This window comes from Varroa jacobsoni, unplaced genomic scaffold (assembly GCF_002532875.2).
Source record: "Varroa jacobsoni isolate VJ856 unplaced genomic scaffold, vjacob_1.0 scaffold_1110, whole genome shotgun sequence".
NCBI classification, from domain to species: Eukaryota; Metazoa; Arthropoda; class Arachnida; order Mesostigmata; family Varroidae; genus Varroa; species Varroa jacobsoni.
In genome coordinates this window covers 90463-110721 of record NW_019214012.1, presented here as the reverse complement: position 1 = coordinate 110721, position 20259 = coordinate 90463, and the positions used below count along the sequence as shown (strand labels likewise).

Sequence of the window (20259 nt, the reverse complement as noted above, 5' to 3'; positions counted from 1 at the left end):
AATCACTTGGTGTCGACGTAGTTAGTAGTTTTCTAAGCTCCATAGAAACGATTCATAGCTCGTGCAAAAACAGAGCCTCGCCCCAAACAATGTGTATTCACTATCGTCAAAATACTATGTACCAGGTCAACCGGTCAAAGATCTGTATGTCTTTAGAAGCTTTATGATTACACAGATGAGACATTATACCTATGTATCTCAAATGTCTTTTATTTAGACTGAAAAAATAATTGTAATTTCATTAATTATAATGCAGATGTATAGTTTTAAGGAATGTCAACAGTTAAGCATACATTTCAAATATATTTGGGAAAAACTATTACCGCTAAGAAAGATCTAATCAGGATCTTAATTAACCTCGTCAGGCTTTATAACGCTAAGATAGAATCAACTGTCGTTTAAAATCGGTCAGTCCCCGTCGTAGCTTTATAGGCAACATATTCGCCTGCCAATCTTGGACACACAGATTCGAATAGGGGCATAGACAGACTTCGTTTCGTGGCGGGGGCCCATCTTTCTGATGGGATGCCTAGTGGCGATACATAAAACTCACGATATAAAGAGATCAATTTATGTAGAAAATACTTGTCCTAGGCTAAACAGAGGCTACAGGTGTCGATAGGTTTGATTTAGGACTCTCGTTATTGGCCGAGCTGTCAAAACGCATTAAAGCCTTGTTGAACATACACAATCGCAGCTTTAAAACATACATCTATTACATGTTGACGGCTCAATATCAAATGTGCTGTTGTTCAAACGTTATCAAATGTTGTTAAAAGAAGCCACATTGATTCAAGCACTGTCAGTCAGGAAATATCGTTCTGATTGGATCGCTGGCTGCCTCGAAAAGTCCAAGGAAGCCTTTACTAACTTTTCCCTATAGGCAGGCTAATTGAAACGCAGCTAAATCATCGTTACGGTATGGTAGCTATTGTCAATGGTGCTGTGCCAGAATCGACGATAACGCGAGCACAAAAAAAAATGGACAGAATTTGTATTCCGTTCTACCTGTAATTCGTCGTTTGCGGTACTCCTCTCTTCGTAGATGAGGTGATATGAAGTACATAATATATAATTAATTCGTATAAGTTGGTCGCCAAACGCATACACTGAGTAAAATATTGTTTTTCCTCTCTTTACTTACGGCAGGAACGTTATTATCTGATAGCTTTTTCGCCATAGCGTGTGTGTCCGTGACTTTCTATTGCTTTGACTCGATCGACGCGAGGCACGGGGTTTTGTTGCGGATGGCACTTGATCATTCATCGTTCAACGTCAGATCTAGCGTCCGATCAATGGCGCAGCCATCGCATTACCGATTACAGCGACATTGTAACGTCGACACTGTCACTGAATTCTTGCGTTGCTAGTATACAAAACACGTTGAAGGTATACTGAATGCGTATGGAAATGTGCAAAATGTATGGCGGCGGTAAGCTGTATGGAGGGCTCCAGATGTTCTTTGTTATTTTTTCGGTGTTATTACACGTCATGCTATGGAGCCGAGATGACTTCTATGAAATTTGAAGTTTCCACGACCTTTTGGCATATCTGGTCTGGTAGCTGGCCAAGCAAAACTTTACTTATTGTACATTCGTCTGCACGTATATGTGCGTTCTGGCACGTCGCTCAATACCATCATCATCCTGACTTGTGTCCCGTCATCGATGTAACAGACATCAATCTTGCCTGCCCACTTCTACGCGGCCGTTCGTGTTTTGGCAACTGATGACGGCTGCGTCATACAATACCTTGTATAAGATCTCTCTTTTACGTTCGTTGTCTCTGATAGTTCACATTTTTTACACGATACAGATCTCGGCCGGCGAGAATACCGCACACTCTGAACGATGATAATTCAGAGGAACCCTACAGCGAGGAATACGGTTAGCAACAGAATAAAGTCGATCTATCAATGGCTTAAAGCAGAAGACGTAAAACTCATCGATCAACAGCGTCAGCAGTGGCGGGACTCAACTCGTGTTGCGACAGTGGAGGCGTTAACAAAATAAAACGAATCGGTTCAGAAGTGGAGACAGACATGAGCAGCGTCTGTGTGCGTGAGCAAAAGGGTCGTTGTGGAATAGACATATAGCGTCGTCGCACGTTAGTGAGAACATATGGCCAATGCATGGTGTCTGTTTTGTTATACGTGCATAGAATTATCTAATCAACGAGTGAGCATCTGTCTTATTATTTGCCCTGAATTCTCAGCTTTGCACGCCGACAATACGTTTATAATTATGCTTTCGATAGTATTCAATGTGCCGATTAGCAGTGATAATGTTCGGCGACCAGAAGGGTGCCGTCGGCGGGTCGTTGCCATCTCATAATTTAGCCCGAATATGAGGGGTGAGGGGACAACAACTCGGCCTTAAATATGTACTAATACACACTGTTGAATGTCGTGCACTATTTTCAGATCAGGCCAAAGGAGCAGGACAGTTAATTCTATCAATTCAGTTGCGAACGTGCGATCACACACATGCGACAAACAGTGAACTGAGAAAAGGTTGTATCGCGTCGCCACATATATATTTGTCAAAAATGCTTCTCGACTCGTTCTTCGATAGTGTGAAAGCTCATCACAATGGCCTGCTCGACGAAAGGCGAGTCCTAGTTCGACGTTACGGCGTGCTTTGTGAATGCCTAAAAAGTACGCTGTTTTATCCGCCGGTTCAAGCATAAAATTTTCAGGTTTCTTCGTTCCAGCACGGACCAGCGATTTGTAAGTGTATCTGCCCGTTCGTCAAATATAATAATATAAAAACGTAGTCGAATTCCGTCCACCCATACGTTGTTCCACAAATAGTTCCAACATCCTGAAACCACCCACAAACAAAACATCTGAATCATACTTTTTCTTCACACCAGCCCAAGACCCATACCCACCACTACCTTTACTACCACATGCGAATAGAGAGCCACTATTCTCTCCACTGTAATTTATATGACAGCACGTTTATAACTGGTCATCATCACTCATTGACACCATTAACCAGCTCCTCCCTAGCCATAGGCGTGAATGAGTTATACGGAAACATATGCCGGTAAAGTGGAGCAAATTTTAAGCGGCAACCGCGAATATAACTAAGCGTTGTGAGTACATGGCGGTACCGCTGCAGCGCGTCACACGCCGGCAAGGAAGGGAGTGCCTGAACGAATATATAAACGCATACATAACTTTGATTCATTCACGTTGAGCGGACGTGCAAAGGCTGCCAGAAACCATCCGTTAATACTAGAAGCTACGAGTGCTCGCCAAAGGCAAAAAGGAGACATATAGGCAGTCTTAAGAGGAAATGAATAACATTTATACGTGAGCGTATCGGCGGTCAGATAAAAAAAAAAAAAAAAAATGCTAATCACAATAATTCTACAGAAACAGGCATCGATCATGTTAATAATGAACGTTATTTCTACTAAACTAGTAGAGTACGGTAATGGTTATGATTACTGCTCACGATTTCGGGCCAGGCCGTTTTATTCGCCAAATTATGAGGCGCGCTAAAATTGTCCTTAGGTACTATAGTATTAGTAGGTGTCTACGTTGCTGCAAGTATATAATGCACGATAAAGTGTATAATATTATTTATCACAGAATCAATTTGCCTAGCTTCGTTCACTAAGTCATCGAAATCGATTCGTGAATCAGGTAAAGATTGACGTCCTTTTTTTTTTTCTCTTCTCCTTTTTTGCTTATATTCCTGTATGAGCCTTTGCTTATCCTGAACGTAATGCGCTAGTAACTATATCTATATCACGTAAATGTAAACTAGTTTATCCCTTGAGTCGTTCTCGTCAGAAGTAAGCGCGTAACGTATATAACGATTGATGTGCCAACTACGAACTTTTCGTGGGTTACGCTGATCTAAACAATTTCAGCCGTGACAATTACTGAGTAAAATAAATGCAGTTTTTATTGTCTTCTGAGTTCGATGAAAATGACAGGACTCCAATACGACAGTTACTTACAGAGCTAAAGAAATATGTCGCATTTGATAGGGTTTCCGTAACGCTAACATTACGTATGTCTTCGCTCATGATGCTCTTAACACGATGAATTAAGACGTAAACTGAGCCGCTGGGCGTCATGTTGTACACTAAAATGGAAAAGGGGAACATGCTACCTTGATGCAATTTATTAATATTAAGTAACTTGTTATATCGGTATCATAATACAGAAACGATGCAACTAGTGTAATCAAGATAGCAGAATAGGGAAATAATTTGGTAGCTCTATGTAACAAGCCCTTTCATCTCAACTTCATAAGGCAAGCAAACTGCGGAACTTGTTCATCAAAAAACATCAGAACACTTCATGGTCCCGTGGCAATTTTTTTAAAATCCTACTTATACAATTTTCTAACAAGTATTTGCTTTAAGGTCACTGTCGAAGAAGAATTTCATCTAAAAAAAGGTGCGCATAAGTTCGAACGGGTCGGACATAACCTGTACGTCAAGACGAAGAAGAAGAAGAAAAAAGTAAAATGGTCATCCGCTAGTAATATTTCCTTCCGTAAAAAGAAAAAGTATTTATTAGTTTCGTTTTGTGATTAACATCAATCAATCGATTGGTATGGTCCAGCGTACCATACGCTTAAAAGAACTATAACAGTTCTATGAAAACAGCAGTTCCTCCCCAGAATAGGCTCCGATACACACCATTCCAGTTATTAGTGTATGTTTATATAAATACACACCGCGTATACGCCAGATCATCCATCATGAGAGGCATAATGGTGCGGTTAATTTGAAATGATGATTTGTGCTTTGTGTATCTGATGCATCAGCTTTAGTGAATTTCTTCGCCACAGCGATCGGTACCTTTTCTTGCATTGATTGGCGATTGCCTATTCCCGATAGCCAACAGCTGCTATAATGTTTGATCTGCTAAGGTCCATGGCAGTCGACCGACTAATGATTACGCCAGAAAACGTCCCATCTCTGCCCTCTACCATCTCCATACAGAGGACACCGAAGCAATCGAGGCAGTTCGTGTCCCCCTCCCTTCGCCTGACTCTGTTGATTGTAGCCACTATTAGTCAACGTTACGACAATAACAGTGACGATAACGGCAGCGGTGAACCGCGTCGGCGAGCCCACTTATGGATGGATCGAGGCGAAAGGAAATAGGGGCGTTGAAATGCTATCAAACATCATCAAGTGAAGGGGGGAGAGGTATAGGCTGGCTGGAAGAGTCAGCAATGATCGGAACGAGCCCGCACTTGCTCCCCGGTCAGATTGAGGATGATCGAGGCCGCCATTCTTCAACGTGTGCGTCCATGAGGTGATGCCGAGCAAATCATTTAGATCAACCTGGGTAGCCCACAACACGAGCGTCAGCCAATACGCGTCATACAACTGACAGTATATCTGTCCAATTTGCTTAGCTAGTGCCTGTTTGTCCCTGGTATCAATACAAGCTGAGCCTATTGTAGAGCTATCAATCTATATCATCATCGGGCCTGTCGAACGCGCCGCGAAACGCTGACTGCGGTGTGTTCATACACATCATTAGTACTACTTTATGACGCCCGGCCAGTGCTTGCTCTGCTGCGGTCGGAAACGGAGTCAGACGACCAGAGGGGTCAACGGGAGTAAAAGAGAAACGTAGGGAGAACGCGTGGGGCGCCTCGAATCGGCTCAACGACAAACAGGATCGGTCCACGCTTAAATTAATGAAACAAAACCAATAGGTCCCGCATTCTGTATTAGTTAGCTCTGTGCTTGGTTCGAGGGAATATTTTCATAGACGCCTAAACGATCGCCATAGGAATGTAAAAGTCGATGTGCATACGCTTCTGTAAGCGTTACATAGGTGCGGACCTCAGCAATTTATTGAATTTTCTCAGCAATTTATTAATTGAATTCACTAATTGTATATAAAAAGCGGAACAGTCGTGGGATCGTAGACAAGGATTTAGGCCTCGTGCGGTTCTTGTTGTGCGGTTGTTCTCGAATCGACAAGCTCAAAATGTATGCCAGAATTTCAAACTAAACTAAAGTAAACAGCATCTGTGCGGTTCCCTAATTCATTATAAATTTGATCATCGGTAGTTGGGTCGAATCCATGACGACTCAATAAAAACATTTAGCACCTAGACCGAAATGCGACAAGCTTCGCTCTTTTCTAAAGCTCAATGCGTTTGTTCGAACTGATTTTCTACTGCAGATGATCCGTTGTACTTCACACTTTTCATCTTCTGTGAGCCTTCAGACAGCATCCGATTAATGGCTGGACGGGGGGCCGGAACCACAGAAAGCGTCTTCAACGTCGCAGTATTTAACATCATGCGATTGCCTCCTGGACTAACCCGTAAACATTATTCCGTATCGTGCTATGTCCGTCTGGCTGTCAGGCGAAGCTAGTAGATATTCCTCGCTAATATTACGACACCAGTCACTAGCGAGGCAACAGTATTGTGCCCCTAGAAGGCAACGAAACGATATGGCTCACCCGCGAACATTGGTATCACCGCCGATGTCACGCTGCATGCATAAGATGTATTATCACGGACATCTATGTATATATGCTCGCACAATATAAGTAAATTAACGTATCTGTATAACGGCAGTAATGATACCAAAAAATCAATGATTTTTGGGCCAGCGTCAAGTGATTGGCATTCAATATCATCGCCTGTACTGCTGTCCTTATTATGGCTATAACAACGATGATAAACTGATCCTGATGATATTCCGCTATCAACATCGATGCAGCTATTTCGGAGCGGGCCTCCGCTGTGACGAAAAAAACAGCGGCAGAAGCAATGCTAGTATGTATGTTCTATTCTAGTTGATTTACGGTTTCATACAGCCCTCCATGGAAGCTGGCCTTAATCATGACCATGTTACTAACTGTTATACTCGCGTATGTTACTAGGACCTGATGGTACGATAAAAAAAAAAATAAAAAAAAAAAAGCAGCTATAGATAATTGTCGTATAAGCCAACGATGATAAGCTGAAAGACGTTTGGGAAACGTTGCTGATATTTGAAATTTATATGAGCCGATTTTTTTGTTCTATTCGTAAAACAAAGATGCGTTACGACGCTCACGGGAACACCGAGCAGGCTGCACGCCAATGCTCGCGTATGATTTCTACTTGACGACAAAGGTAGAGGATATAATTAGATAAACTGCTCCACTTATTCATGTGTCTCCTATTCTCGTAATAGCTGACCTCTGGATAGATGCAGTTTCGAAGTTCGGTAAAAAATACTCTATACTTATGTCTAAACTTGTTTTTTTTTGGCCTTACTTAAATTGCGTACTTTATCATTACGTTGTTGGACGTTAATCTTTTGCCTGATCGTTGTAAATTAACTTTTATAGTGGCTTCTATTCTGAAGGCTGATATTCGCGTGATTAGGTGTCCAGGCGTCACAACGCCATCGAAATAATGACGTGCTCAACGCGGGCACGTATGCTGTGCCAGTCGACTTGAGAGGACCCCCAACACGATGAATCACCGCGTCCATTTACTGACAGCAGGCAGCGGGAGAAACAAATGACTATAAATGTTCCATCCTACAAGGGCACGCTTTGCTAGCGGAACGCACATTGGAATACTATTCTTAAGGTCTCTTCTCCATTTGCTTTCTAATTCAGATTCGCTGTGTAAATACTCGGCAAAATCGTCGTGGGTTGTTTACAGAATGTCGAAACTAACGATCGTATTCATTATACATCCATCAATTGTGTTCATTACCCAAACGAATTATTTTCGTGTTCATTTGTTCTAGAGCGGCCCTGTTTTAAAGCCTGAAGCCACTGCACAGGCCCGCGCTGGCCACGCCTGTAATCCATTGGCTGTTGTATTGTTACATGATTCAGGGTGTGTATATCTGCTGAAAGCTGCCTCAACGATAAAATACGAAACTAAACAACAATTTAAAGTGGAAATTCTATCAAATTTCGACGATTTCAATCTGCCAAATAGGCAGATGCTGTCTGCCTGTCTGATTTTTTTTTGTCTCAGCAGAGAATCAATTGTTCTTCATTAGCTCCAAGTAAAACTCTCATATGGCTCTTCCTATAGTTGAACTCGTGATCTGACAACGCTGTATAAGTTGATCATTTATGAAGGCATATTCTTTTCGAGAAATTTGCCAGTAGATGTGTGTATCAATTCCATACTCTAGCGGCCATGTTATTATCGCTTCTGAACTTCACTCAGCTTCGTAAGCTTTAAGACCAAGGACACAATTTGAAAGATTGTTTTGATGAGAACTAATCTCCATGAAATTTATATAGCCATTCTTATTTCGCTATCGCTTCAGATAATACAGGTCGACAAGATGGACAGATACTCGCTGTTTGCTTTTGTCTATCTCTTTTCTCGTTACTGAAACTGTTAAAGGCTGAAACAGCTCGTCAAGATTTGTAATTTCCACTGAATATACGGCCGCGCCGCTGTACACGTGAAACGTACGCGGCATTACACCCAGGCGTTGTAAATCACCCAATCTTACAAGGTCATACACATAAGATAATCATGATGATGCTCTCAATCATACTTTTTTTTTTATTGGGCTATTTTGATTAAACCGTAAATTAGCCCGGCAAAGCCGCTAATTTTATCCGTATGATTTACGCGCTTCAATCTTCTCAGATCTCCTCTCGACGGCTACGCCTAAGAGCTAATGCGACTGCGTGCGAGAGGATTGTTGTTGATTGGCCTCGCTTGTCTACCATTGATACTGTCCTACTACCACCAATATCCACAGTCTTCCAACGGCTGACGCTGTTTATGCTGAATCTTCGCACCAGGCTTCCGTCGATTTGTCTCGTGAGTTCACACAAATATATACTAAGTGGAGCACCCCGCTCCAGGCTTCTTTCCAAAGCAACATTCTGCCTTCAGGCTTACTCGCAAGTTTTGTCAGACGACATCAATATTCTTGGCCCTCGCTGCTTTCTTCGATGTCCTTTTTTCCTGCCAGTTTCCAGAGGGGCATAAATTTCAAACGACGTTATCTAGTGCGCGAGCAGGCGTTACGAATGATTCAGCTAGTAGCGTTCAATTATTCCTACAAACGACATCACAACGAGTTACCGAGTTTTTGAAACAATGAACGAATATCTTTTGGCCGCGTTCAGTCTTTCCTCTCGTCTGCGTTTTGCCAACAGGTTGCATCATCGGTGCTGATGCCATCTACCGTACCGCTGTGACCAGATCTCGGGATTTGTCGTCGTCGTCGTTGTCGTACAGATACGCAGACGTCGCTTGTTTTACGATGATAGCGCTGAGAGAAGCGGGAAACAGAAAAGGGTGTTTCTACCTAAATACTAAATAAAGTGGCCAGCTGTACAATTAAGAAACAGCTATAGCAGATGCTGTGCGGATTGAAATAGAGGATTAGCGGTGACATTTTGTCCAGCCTGCCAACATCTTCGTTGTTCCAACTGCACATAACGGACACTATTTAAGTTGATTCGGGAAAAGGCCGTTGGGAGCCTTAGCGGGTATTCGAGAAGTAAATTTGACAGTTTCAAGTTGCCGAAGTAGTGGATCTTATAGATCGAGTTCGGTGAATAAATCAAAACAAATGATGAGGATTTTTTATTTCGATTTCTGGAAACTCTATTGGCCCGTTGAACAAAAAATGACCAGAACAGAATCAAACACTTCTGACACTTAAGCCTCTCAGCCTATCACCATAACAGCAATGCTCGCTTCTCCCGACTGAATGATTCTCATCGTTCCTCATTTTACCGCGTTGTTTTGTCGCTTTGACCATCGCCACGTCATCGTCCGATTGTGATAAATCGATTCATTTGTGTGTCGAGCTCTCGGTCAATGAAGGCTGCACTTCATTTCACGTTATGGCGCTGTTGCTGGTTCGCGTTAGCTCCTGAAAGCGGGAAGCTTGCAATGGGATAGGCAATCGCCAGGATCTCAACCTGGGCCTTTCCATTATTATTTCATATTAGCGGTTCCTGACTGTTGTGTCGTGCTGGAAAATAATTTCCAGTGAACGAATTGGGGCTGTAGGTCGCGTCACGCAGGGGCTTGTCTCGACAACATGTATGCCCTTGTCTTGAATCGTTCCCTTGGATGCGAAGGCAAAAAACGAAAAAAAGACTTTAAATAAAGATAATACTTTTCCCTAAACCATCTCCACCTAGAATAAAGATTAGTTTGTAAATTTTATATTACTGCCATATGGGAGGTATCGTTTACCCAAATAACAAATATTTCATTGTATAGGTCCAAATACCTATCGAATAAATAAATGGTATTGTATACCAGAAAAGCTCCTGTCTATATATATATATATATATGGATAATTGTCTATCTGCTTGAATAGGATCGGAATTGACGATGTTGACTTGTTCTCACTGCGTTTGATCCGAGCTCTCGGCGCAGGAAGTGAGGGGATCGCGGCGAGTGATCGACATCAATGAAATCGGACGTGACGGTCGCGCCTACACCAGTGGCTTTCACGAACCATCCGACATCCATCGACATGTCCGCCACAGCGATTTAATGCAGAAATGCGGCACGAAGACACGAAAGGGAAACACTCGAGTGACGAGGCTGAATTGACTTACCCCTCGATGTGAAAGATTAGTCAACCCCCCTCTAATGCAGGCCACCCTGACTCCTCCTTGCGGCCGGTCAATTTAATGAATAATAGAACACCAATGGGCGTTAAAGCTGTGGCTAGCTAAAATTGAACTCGAGGCTGCAGCGCTCATCAACGAATGTTACCGTATACAATAGACGTTTCATATGGGGCTGGTCACTTGAAAGACAGATTTATGTTGAGACTATCAGAATCGTAGGGCTGACCGCTTACGTACGACGCTGAGTGCGAACAGACAGTGCTATAAGTCGCTCCTGTGGGCGAAGGATTCGTGTAACCTTTAGGTATGACAGAGTGCCCTCGAAACAGCAACAAATATACCTTCTACTTTTCAAAATCTACAGTTAGTTAGGTCAATAACAGTGACAAAGCACTACGAAAATGTTCAATTTGGACAGCATTTCGATTTGACCACAAGGCCTAATTCGTACGGGCCTTAGAGGGCCTTTTTTGTCATAACATGCAATTCTTCGAGACAAAACAAAAAAAAAGCTGCACGAAAAACGAGAGATAGTTACGTTGTCTGCGACTCGAACTACCTACGTACGGGTTACGATAACGCAGTAAACTGGTATCAATTAAGAGGGACTAAGCAGGAAACCCTGAAGGCAAACCGCTTAGTGTATTTCTTAGTATGTGTTTTCATATCTTCAGAAGATTTGCTATGGCAGTAAGTACGTACTAGATATTGAGGTTAATAGTTGTTGGCCGAAATTTTCCGACGGACTAACCAGCTAAACAGTTACTGATATGATGATAAAAACCAAATAGTAACGATAGGATTTAATAACGTACTTCGTATGTGCGCATTGGTGGCGTCGGCTGATTAGTTCTAATGGTTTCTATATATAGACGATAAATAAGATTAGCTAACTGTCGATATAATTACAGGAAACACTACCTTCGTACGAAGCTACGCGCGAAACTAATTGAAACTGTTCATCATATTTGTGCAGAGCGTAAGTGCATGATGAAAATCTATGTTAATGATAGAAGTGGTTAAAACATAACATTCTTGGAACATGCATAGCTGTACGTGTACGTTCGCATGATTATGGGGCGTCTTGGTATTCGATGCCGCGTAAACGTACAACTTGCTAGACAGTCGAACAGAAGCGACGCTATCGCTGGCACGCTGGCCAGATCGACGCGGCGTTTCGTTATCATCAGTTTGTATCGCTTTCAGATGTTAAGTATTGTTTGCATATAATCAGGATAGTTTGTTTATTAATAACATCGTTGACGATCTTTCTAGCGGTACTGACAATAGTACTTCTCGAGTTGACGTTGAGGCGAGGTAGCAGGTATGTTGATTGTCGTAAGTAAGCCACAATATGCTCAATATCGTATCTGTAAAATAGATGCGGAGCGCACGGATGCAAAATACACCGTGCGGCTGACGCCTCGTATAACACACTCATAAAAAACGCACACACACAAACACCGTGTACAGCCTATTTTAATGTGATGTGACAGTAGAATCGGTGTCATCCAACCCAATGCGGTCGCCATTAGCGACCCAGCAGTAAAAAAAAAAACCGAAGAGCCGTGCGCTCTTATAACGGCTTGTTCGCTGTACCAGTTGAAGATGATTTTCATACAGATATATGTGGAACGCGTTCACGTCTGTTGCTGCATGAAATCGACGAGGGAACGTTGTTAAGTGGGGTGTCGCCTGTCAGGGTTGGGGACCAACACACACAGGCAAACAATTTGGACGAAAAATCAAATCAATTTGTCTTCAATAAAATATACGATCATTGATACATAAAATACCATTGAGTCTCTTGATAATCCGGCATTAATCGAGGGCTGAGCGGTTATATCGTTGTAGTGGTATACGTTTGATTTATATATAGTTACAGTCAGGGTTAGATTTAATTTGAGTCGATGCTGCTATAGGTGTCGATTCTGTAATGTCATTGGGATCTGCAGGACACGCAACAGGAACACATAGTGTTATTACCACCGTGTACCACTATTCTTCAGCGATTATTGCAATAGCAATAGAAATAGTAATTGTCGTTACCGCCGCCATCGTCGAACGTCTTCAGTGTAATTACCACATGCTTTTCTCCTACTGAAACACACGCACATACAAACAAACAGAACCAGTCACTGGGTTGTCCATCAGGCTGCACGTGCATGCATTTCGTACTGGCAAGTGACGTGTCACTGATATAACGCACTGGTTTCTCATAGATCGTGATCGAACTTTCATGTACATTTAGTGCCGGGATCATCCAGGTACCATTTTAGCGGATCGAATACACGAGTGATCATGTCGGTGCCGTTGGGCGCTGGGGCGAGCTTGCCAGATTATCAATAGAAATTAGCTACATACATATATGTATGTATGTATGTATGTATGTATGTATGTATGTAGGTAGGTATCAATAGTAATGCGGATCAGACGACAACAGTAATGATAGCGGTGAAAAAAGAAGAAAATTTTAGCTCGCCCGATGTTCGACGATGCGTTCGGTGTATGAGTGTCTAACGGCAAAGAGAGCCGTAAATTAGTTGTACTAATTGATTGTATCAATTCGGATAATTATTACTTTTAAAGGCATTTTATGTACGAGAAAATTACGTGGAGGGATTACGCCTTAATCACTTTATCGGTGTGAAAGCACAACTGCTGGGGTTGACATTTGTCGATGATCCTTTTGCGTAAAATGCAAACAATTTTCACAGTTTCGTATTAGAGATATTTGAATTTTTCTAACGTCTGAAAGAGTACGATCCCACCAATTCTATTTGTCACTATATAGTCGCGGGTCGAAAATGTCGTTTGTGACAAACGTAGCAATTGTCAGACTCGTTTAATGTCCTGCAGGATTAATAGATGCCTAATTTCCAACTGGGATGAAATCTTTCTTGCCCAATCCTACCACAACAGAAAAAAGTACTGTCTCTGCGTTGACTCATCCTTGAGATCTGTCGACGTCTGTACAATGAGAGGTAATTGTGCGGTACACGCAGAAATCGTTTAGAAATGACAGCAGCGGCAAAGGACCACAGCGTCAAAAGTATAAGTGTTATCCTATGTTCGTCATCGCTACGCAATACACATCCATAGGGTGTTGTTTTTGTTCTTATTCAATTGTTTATTTACCCATCCGGTGTCATTCTTCACGCACCCAGAGCAAATCGGAGATATTCAAATTGAAGCTATCGCTCCCTTATCCATTACGCTCTTTCAAACACCACAAACTAGCGGTTTCTTCCTCTTTGCTCTCGTTGGGTCTTTTTTTTTTATCTCTTGCAATCTGTTCCACCTATAACAACAGCTCGACGCACTAGTATCGCTAAACAAGCAGATAAACCATTCCACATACTGCACGTAGCGTAAGTACTATACTGTAAGTAGACTTAACTGTTGCTGATGCTGCTGCTGCTATGGGGCATGTCTGCCTATCTACCTTTATTGTGAATACACCATAAATCAGCCTCGACGTGATGCCTGCGTCGGGCGCCAACACCGACCGGTTAACATAATGTCGCTGGAAAATCAATGGCTCGCTAGCCAACCAAGTGCCGCTGGTAGCATCACTGTCTAATCTTGTTGTTCCTCTGCTTTTTCCCTGTTAGCGGCTACCGGTATTCTCGATTATTGTTAGCGTCGCTGCTTGTCCTATTACGGCTAGCGTCGGCCAAATCAGACCCAACGACGAAAACCCTTAGCAGCAGGAATAGCCAGAACAGTGGCACTAACAGTCGCCGTTAATAGCAACAACATCAGCAGCGTCGACAACGACGCTACAGGTATCAGCGTTGTCGTAACCGTTAACCAAACGAATGGATACGATTATGGAATCGCTAGGAACAGGCCAACGGCGTCGATGGTGACTTTCTGTAGTATATATGTATAATAATGGCTCTGGTTGTTTGATTACAGGCAGAGGCGAGCTAGCAAACAGATTGTTCCACAAGCGGGTGCAATTTTTCTATGGAGATTAGACGTTGATGGACGCCTTCCCAATACACGTCAATACGCTGAACGCACCTTGTCCGACGCGTGCATCGATGCCGCACAGGGACGTCGGCGACAAGCGGCTAGCCGGTCGGAGTAGAAATATATAAAGTAAAGGAACGACTCAAGCGTGCCTGACGCTGATTGCACTCATATTCATAATAACAATGGTCTTACTCTTTCATCATCGAAATAATCAGCTTTGATAAATTTCCTGCTATTAAATATGGGGGCTGCGCAACGTGCGAGGGCGCCTGTCTATTTGCGTGATCTTCTATACAAATGCAGATTGATAGAGATGTGTACGCGGACGGTGGCAACAATTTCTTGAAATAGGTTCCCTTATCGATCTAATCAATCGTATGATTATTATACCACATGAATCAACGCGTGCACATATGCGTATAAAAAAAATATATAGATAGTGCCATTATTGATCGCTGCTTTGATATCGATGACGCTGACTGCTGCTACTGCTCTGATTAGCGCGTGAAACGTAAAGATGAGAAAAGGCACAATAGTGATGGGCAGGAGAAATGGGCTTTCGTAGAGTCGCTAGGATAAGGCATTGGCGTATCACGTTTGGAGTTAGGGTGTCTGTAACAGACGAAGGTGATTCTGTTGTACGGGTAAGCCCATCTTGAGAACGACCTACGACACGACGTAGATAACTGAAATAAAAGAGCTTTATTCACTTGTGTCCTGTAGCTAGGCGCTTGAGAACGTAAACAAACGTTTCAAATATCATACAACATTTAAGCCGAAACTTGTGCTAACTTAATTGGTTTCTAATAACAAGTCGATATCTGTATGCAACGCATGCTAGTTCTAATAGAGTAGAAATAAATTTTGCTAGTCTGGTTTCTACAGTCTGGCACCAAACTGTTCTGTTTTTAGCGGTGCAAAATGTATCATCTACACAAATACATTGCAGACCCTTTTCAAAACTGTGCCCTTTCCAGCCTACTACAGACACACAAAACGTAGTCTAGAGGTTTTTTTGCGCAGCGTAAACGTCCTGCACAGATTAAGAAAAAGCAGAAGATGATTCTTTTATCCTGCGCGTTCGATAACGTGGGCCGTCCTCTCGAATATCTTGTACCTGAACAGCTCTCCTGAAACCGACCCGGTTCAAAATCGACGATAAACACGTACAAGAGACATCCATTTTTTAGCATACATTTAAATTTCTTAATGGTGTTCGCTATTCAAGTCCTGAGAAGCTCCTCATGAGCCCTGTTCCCCAACGTTTTCAACGTTTAGATGTAAAAATAAAAAGGAAGATTAGTACCGAAACTACAGCGATGCGTTACTCAGCCCTATGGCTTTATTTAATTTTAGAAAAACATTGTTCGGTGATCGCCGCTGCTTGCGATGCGAGTTGACGGGAACTTTGTTCACATTAAAGTTATTATTGCCATATTAAAGTCCATATTAAAACTAAAGCGGCTTTTAAGTGATCTTTTTTTTTATTTAGCTAAGTAAACATTGTTCGGAACTTCAGGCATCAGTTTCTGAATTTCCAGTGAGGCTTGTACGCACCGTAAGTAATATTATTTTGTCCCCATTTATTTTACTGATCAAGTAAGACGCATACAAAAAGTTCGCCATTGATGTCGTGAATGCTAATGCTAAATAACGTTAGGTGCTACGTATAACATTACACGGCGGAGTAAATGGCCAACTTAGGACAAGCAATGACATATACATTGTTCCATTTTAAACGCTGCTAGTAGTAATAGTCGCTATTGTTATCGCGGCAAGCACAATGACAATTTGAGCCTTATCCGAAAGCATGGCTGGTTAATAGCCTTCGTACCAGCTCCACGATGCCAGCTAGTTTGGCAGGAACAGCAATAAAAAAAAGCTCGAAAAAGGTACAAATGCTACTCCATAGGCGTGGACATGGATTCCCGCCATTGGTCTATGCATTAGGTGTCGTTCCATAGGCTTCTTGCTTGCTCTCATGCGCTATTGTTCAATGAAGCTCTTACAAATGCACCGCCAGCCGTTTCACTTAGCATCTGACTTCGGTGGGCTTCAACGCGCGATACTAGCGGCGATGAATTATCACACAAGAAAGCACGCTGGCCGGATAGATAGCAAAAAAAAAATTGTGTTCAACGTAAGAAATCTTCATATAAACAGACGCGTCGACCGCGCTTTAGCTTCATCGACTTCGCAGTGCTGTTCGTCTATGCTTGCGTATATATATATACGTGTATGTGGGCACATGCATTTATATATGATATATTTAGTACTATTTTATCTATGATAAATATATCATATAGTGGTCTCTCTGTTCGATGACAGCCAGATGAGATAGGGCATGAAGAATGACCGTCAAAGCCTGGGGCCCCGGGAGTCGGCTGTTTTGATCTGGCGGCTTGAAGTGCGTTCACCGTGTTCAGCGACGGGCAGCGATGAAGAGCGTCTCAAACGGCGCACAAGGCGAAGATTCAATTTTCAAATTCAACGATACGTATACACCAGCGCCACGACTGTAAACGCAAATGTACAGTGATTCATTACGGGGTAGCCCGTGTCGGTCTTCGAGAACGGATATTTAGGGCGGTTTCTTGTCGTTGTTTTACTACTTTTCGTAGAACGCGCTACGATGGCGGCGTCGGATTAGATGTCCTAAGCGATGCCGCAGTGACGCTGGTTGTAGTGCGGATGAAAAAAAAAAGAATATATATATATATATATATATATATATATATATATAAATGTGTTGCTGAAGATCGTGAAGCATAGGGCATGCATACAGAACTGGAAAGGAACAATAAAATTTGTCTGTATAAATAATTTATGGATAAGCATCGTGTACAAGAACGTTATTTGTTCCTATTGTCTCGAGAGCATGAACGTCGACGGTTTAATTTCAAATGTCAAAAGTTCATGAGCAATATGACTTATGATTATTGGTTTCTCATTAGAGCTGTGGAAAGCTGGTAGCCAACGGTGTCTTACTCGTCGTGCAACAATGATGGGCAACAATATCTGTTCGTCGAGCGTAGAAGCAAGCGTTTGCGCGTGCTTGTTTATGTGTACTCTAGCTAAATCGTCGATAGAAATAATAATAAGGCGTTTATAGCGTTTATCAATATCGAAAAGTTGCTTAAAATTTAATAGTGCAATAGAATTGTGTGGGCCGTGTTCGATTCATGATACATACACATACGCAAACTATCGATTTATCGCTATTGAATTGAGATCTGTTTGTTCCTGTGTTGCGAAAGGCGACGACGTTAACGAAATTTCGAAAATATTCCATCTCTATTCTGAAATATTCTACGTCGTGTATTCCATGCGCTGTCAATGTTTGCGTATTTTTCATCTTCAACATCACTCAAACTCATCTGACTTGATAACTAACTAGCAATATTCTGTTAGGATAATTTCGAATTCATGTCAGATAACGCATTTGTTCCACCGGCAATTCCAAGCGAAGACGTGACCTTGCTGAAGTGGTGATTCTCGCTGTATCTCGAATCTGGGCGATTTTCGAAATATCGTTCCGTCCCAAATCAGTCAATAAATCTTTTCACGTTGTCTAATTTTCTAACGAGGGCTTGACCGATACGCAGTTCTCACCACCTCAGTTTTACTATTTAACTATCGTCATATCGGCACACAACTGACCAACCCTGATTAATCTGGCATTTTATCCACAACCATTTATCTACTCGTTTGCTTGCTAGTAGCTACCAGCAGCTCTTTGGCGCTCCCTAAAACCAACCGTCCGTAGAGAAAATGGACCTCGCCGAAACGTTACTGAGCGTTGGAAAGACTAGCGATTAGCTTGTAATTAACGCGTTTACCGTTTTGACATTGCGTTATCTATTGTTGCATAGCAACTGAAAGCGATGCGCATGGCTCCCATTTATTCGACCAGCACCGCTAGACGCAACTTCAACATCGGCAACACAATATAGAAGGTTAAGGGCTGATCACCGACAGGCGAGACGCTTACGGCAGATATCTAATCAGGATGACTTCGAACGATCACAATTATGGGAGATGGCGCCCTAAGAAACGGAACTGCCTTGTAATGCGTTCATCGCATGGCTACCATGCCCGTCCGCAATGAGCGCCAAGTGTACGAAGGTAGGCACAGAAAACATCGAGCTGATTTCCGTAAACGGCCAAACGAAGCAAGACGACAGGCGAACAAAAGTAATAATAATATAATCGATAATAGCTATTTTAATAAAAGCGACTAAACACTTTCTGCGCAAAGATTGACAGAAGCTGAACCACAAAGGCGCAGTTTGTCAAACGTTAAAAAAAAAAATTAGCAAAAATGTGCTTTCCCGAAAATTGTATCGCATTGTCGTCTTCGAGATGGTAATACGTTTTTGCAGAGACATGGAAGTGCCTTCATACTGTGACCAAGCATGCTCAAGCTGATCGGACAGGCAGAGGTCAATCTCGTAGACGGACGACTCATTCGGGCAACGAGCAAAGCGATCGATGCGAGGCGATAACACAACGATTGTCCGCTACGCAACCTCAAACGCTCCATCAAACTGAAGATAAACGCAGTCATCGAATGCGTGGAGACGATGTCAACGGAGACCTTAGATGCTTCCAAACCAAAATTCCTAACAGAACGAAAGCGTATGTTTTATACTGATGTCCCTTCCGCAACGATAGTGATCGATCGTCGTTTACGGCATAGCGCAGCAAATATATCATTCTTATAATATTTATATATATATGTAATATTTATCTTATAATATTTATGAAGAAGACATGAGTACTTGATGATGCGAGGTGATAAATTAAGCAAGCGGGAGTCGACAAACTGCGAAATTAAAGTATCTGGTAGTTTAGTTCCGATACGATACTCTCCAGTCATCTCCTATTCGAACGAGGAAATAATATAAAATAGTTAGAAGCGTGTGATGCGGGTCGAACATAAACGTCGTATGCGGTCAGTCTTTTAATTTAAATTTTCGATTTTTGTTTATTTAGACATTTTATAGTTGTCTTCTACATATCTCATAATTAACAAGATGAGACAGGTTTCGCGCTTGGTTTTGCTGCTAGTGAGATAAATGCCATGCTGGTTAGCAAAGCTAAACAAAGTTAATTTTACCATTTTAAAAAGCTAAATATTTTCAATGGTTACATAAAAGAAGTTCAATGATCGAAACTGTCGCAGGGTCTGAAAAGGTACGATCTTGTAGGGCGTGCATAGGGTATCCTCGAATCAAATTTAGCCCATCGTAACGCCTACTTTGAACGGATATGCCTATTATCTAGACACGTACAATGCGAACAAAGGATAGCCTGCTTGCAATAGTTGGTCAGATAACGTTCTTGTCTCGCTTTTGACATCAATACGTCCTTATATTACGTGAGGTCTCATTCCTTTTGTGTAGCTCGATCAAGATTTTTAAGCGTCTTTGTTTGAATTTGACACGCGCGTGCATCCATAAGTCCGAATGGCTAGCTTAAAACTCTTCACATAGTCCATCTGATTTTCGATTGACAACAGACATAAATGGCTATAGGACAGAGGCTATAATACACTTGTACGAAGCGGCTACACAATATATATATTATTGGCTCTTTTCGACAGTGCCTCTGGAACTTACACAGATGGGAGGACATGGGTGGATGGAACGTGTGGGAACAAACAGAGTAAATAAGAATCCTTTCAGAGCCAATCGTACAAA

General features: G+C 42.2%; 2 long non-coding RNA genes across 3 annotated transcripts; one reads left to right on the top strand and one right to left on the bottom strand.

Moving 5' to 3' along the window:
- Positions 1-1992: 1992 nt before the first annotated feature.
- Positions 1993-15454, top strand: LOC111266725 (uncharacterized). Its single transcript, XR_002684242.2, has 4 exons — positions 1993-2177; positions 2423-2728; positions 11488-11555; positions 14498-15454. It is a non-coding gene; the product is annotated as an uncharacterized LOC111266725 (long non-coding RNA).
- Positions 8789-12654, bottom strand: LOC147752637 (uncharacterized). Of its 2 annotated transcripts, none has more exons than XR_015313544.1 (2): positions 10350-11184; positions 8789-10059 (listed from the first exon to the last, which is right to left on the bottom strand). It is a non-coding gene; the product is annotated as an uncharacterized LOC147752637 (long non-coding RNA). The 2 variants fall into 2 exon arrangements; XR_015313545.1 differs by lacking the exon at positions 10350-11184 and adding an exon at positions 11862-12654 and having other exon boundaries at positions 10001-10059.
- Positions 15455-20259: the final 4805 nt, after the last annotated feature.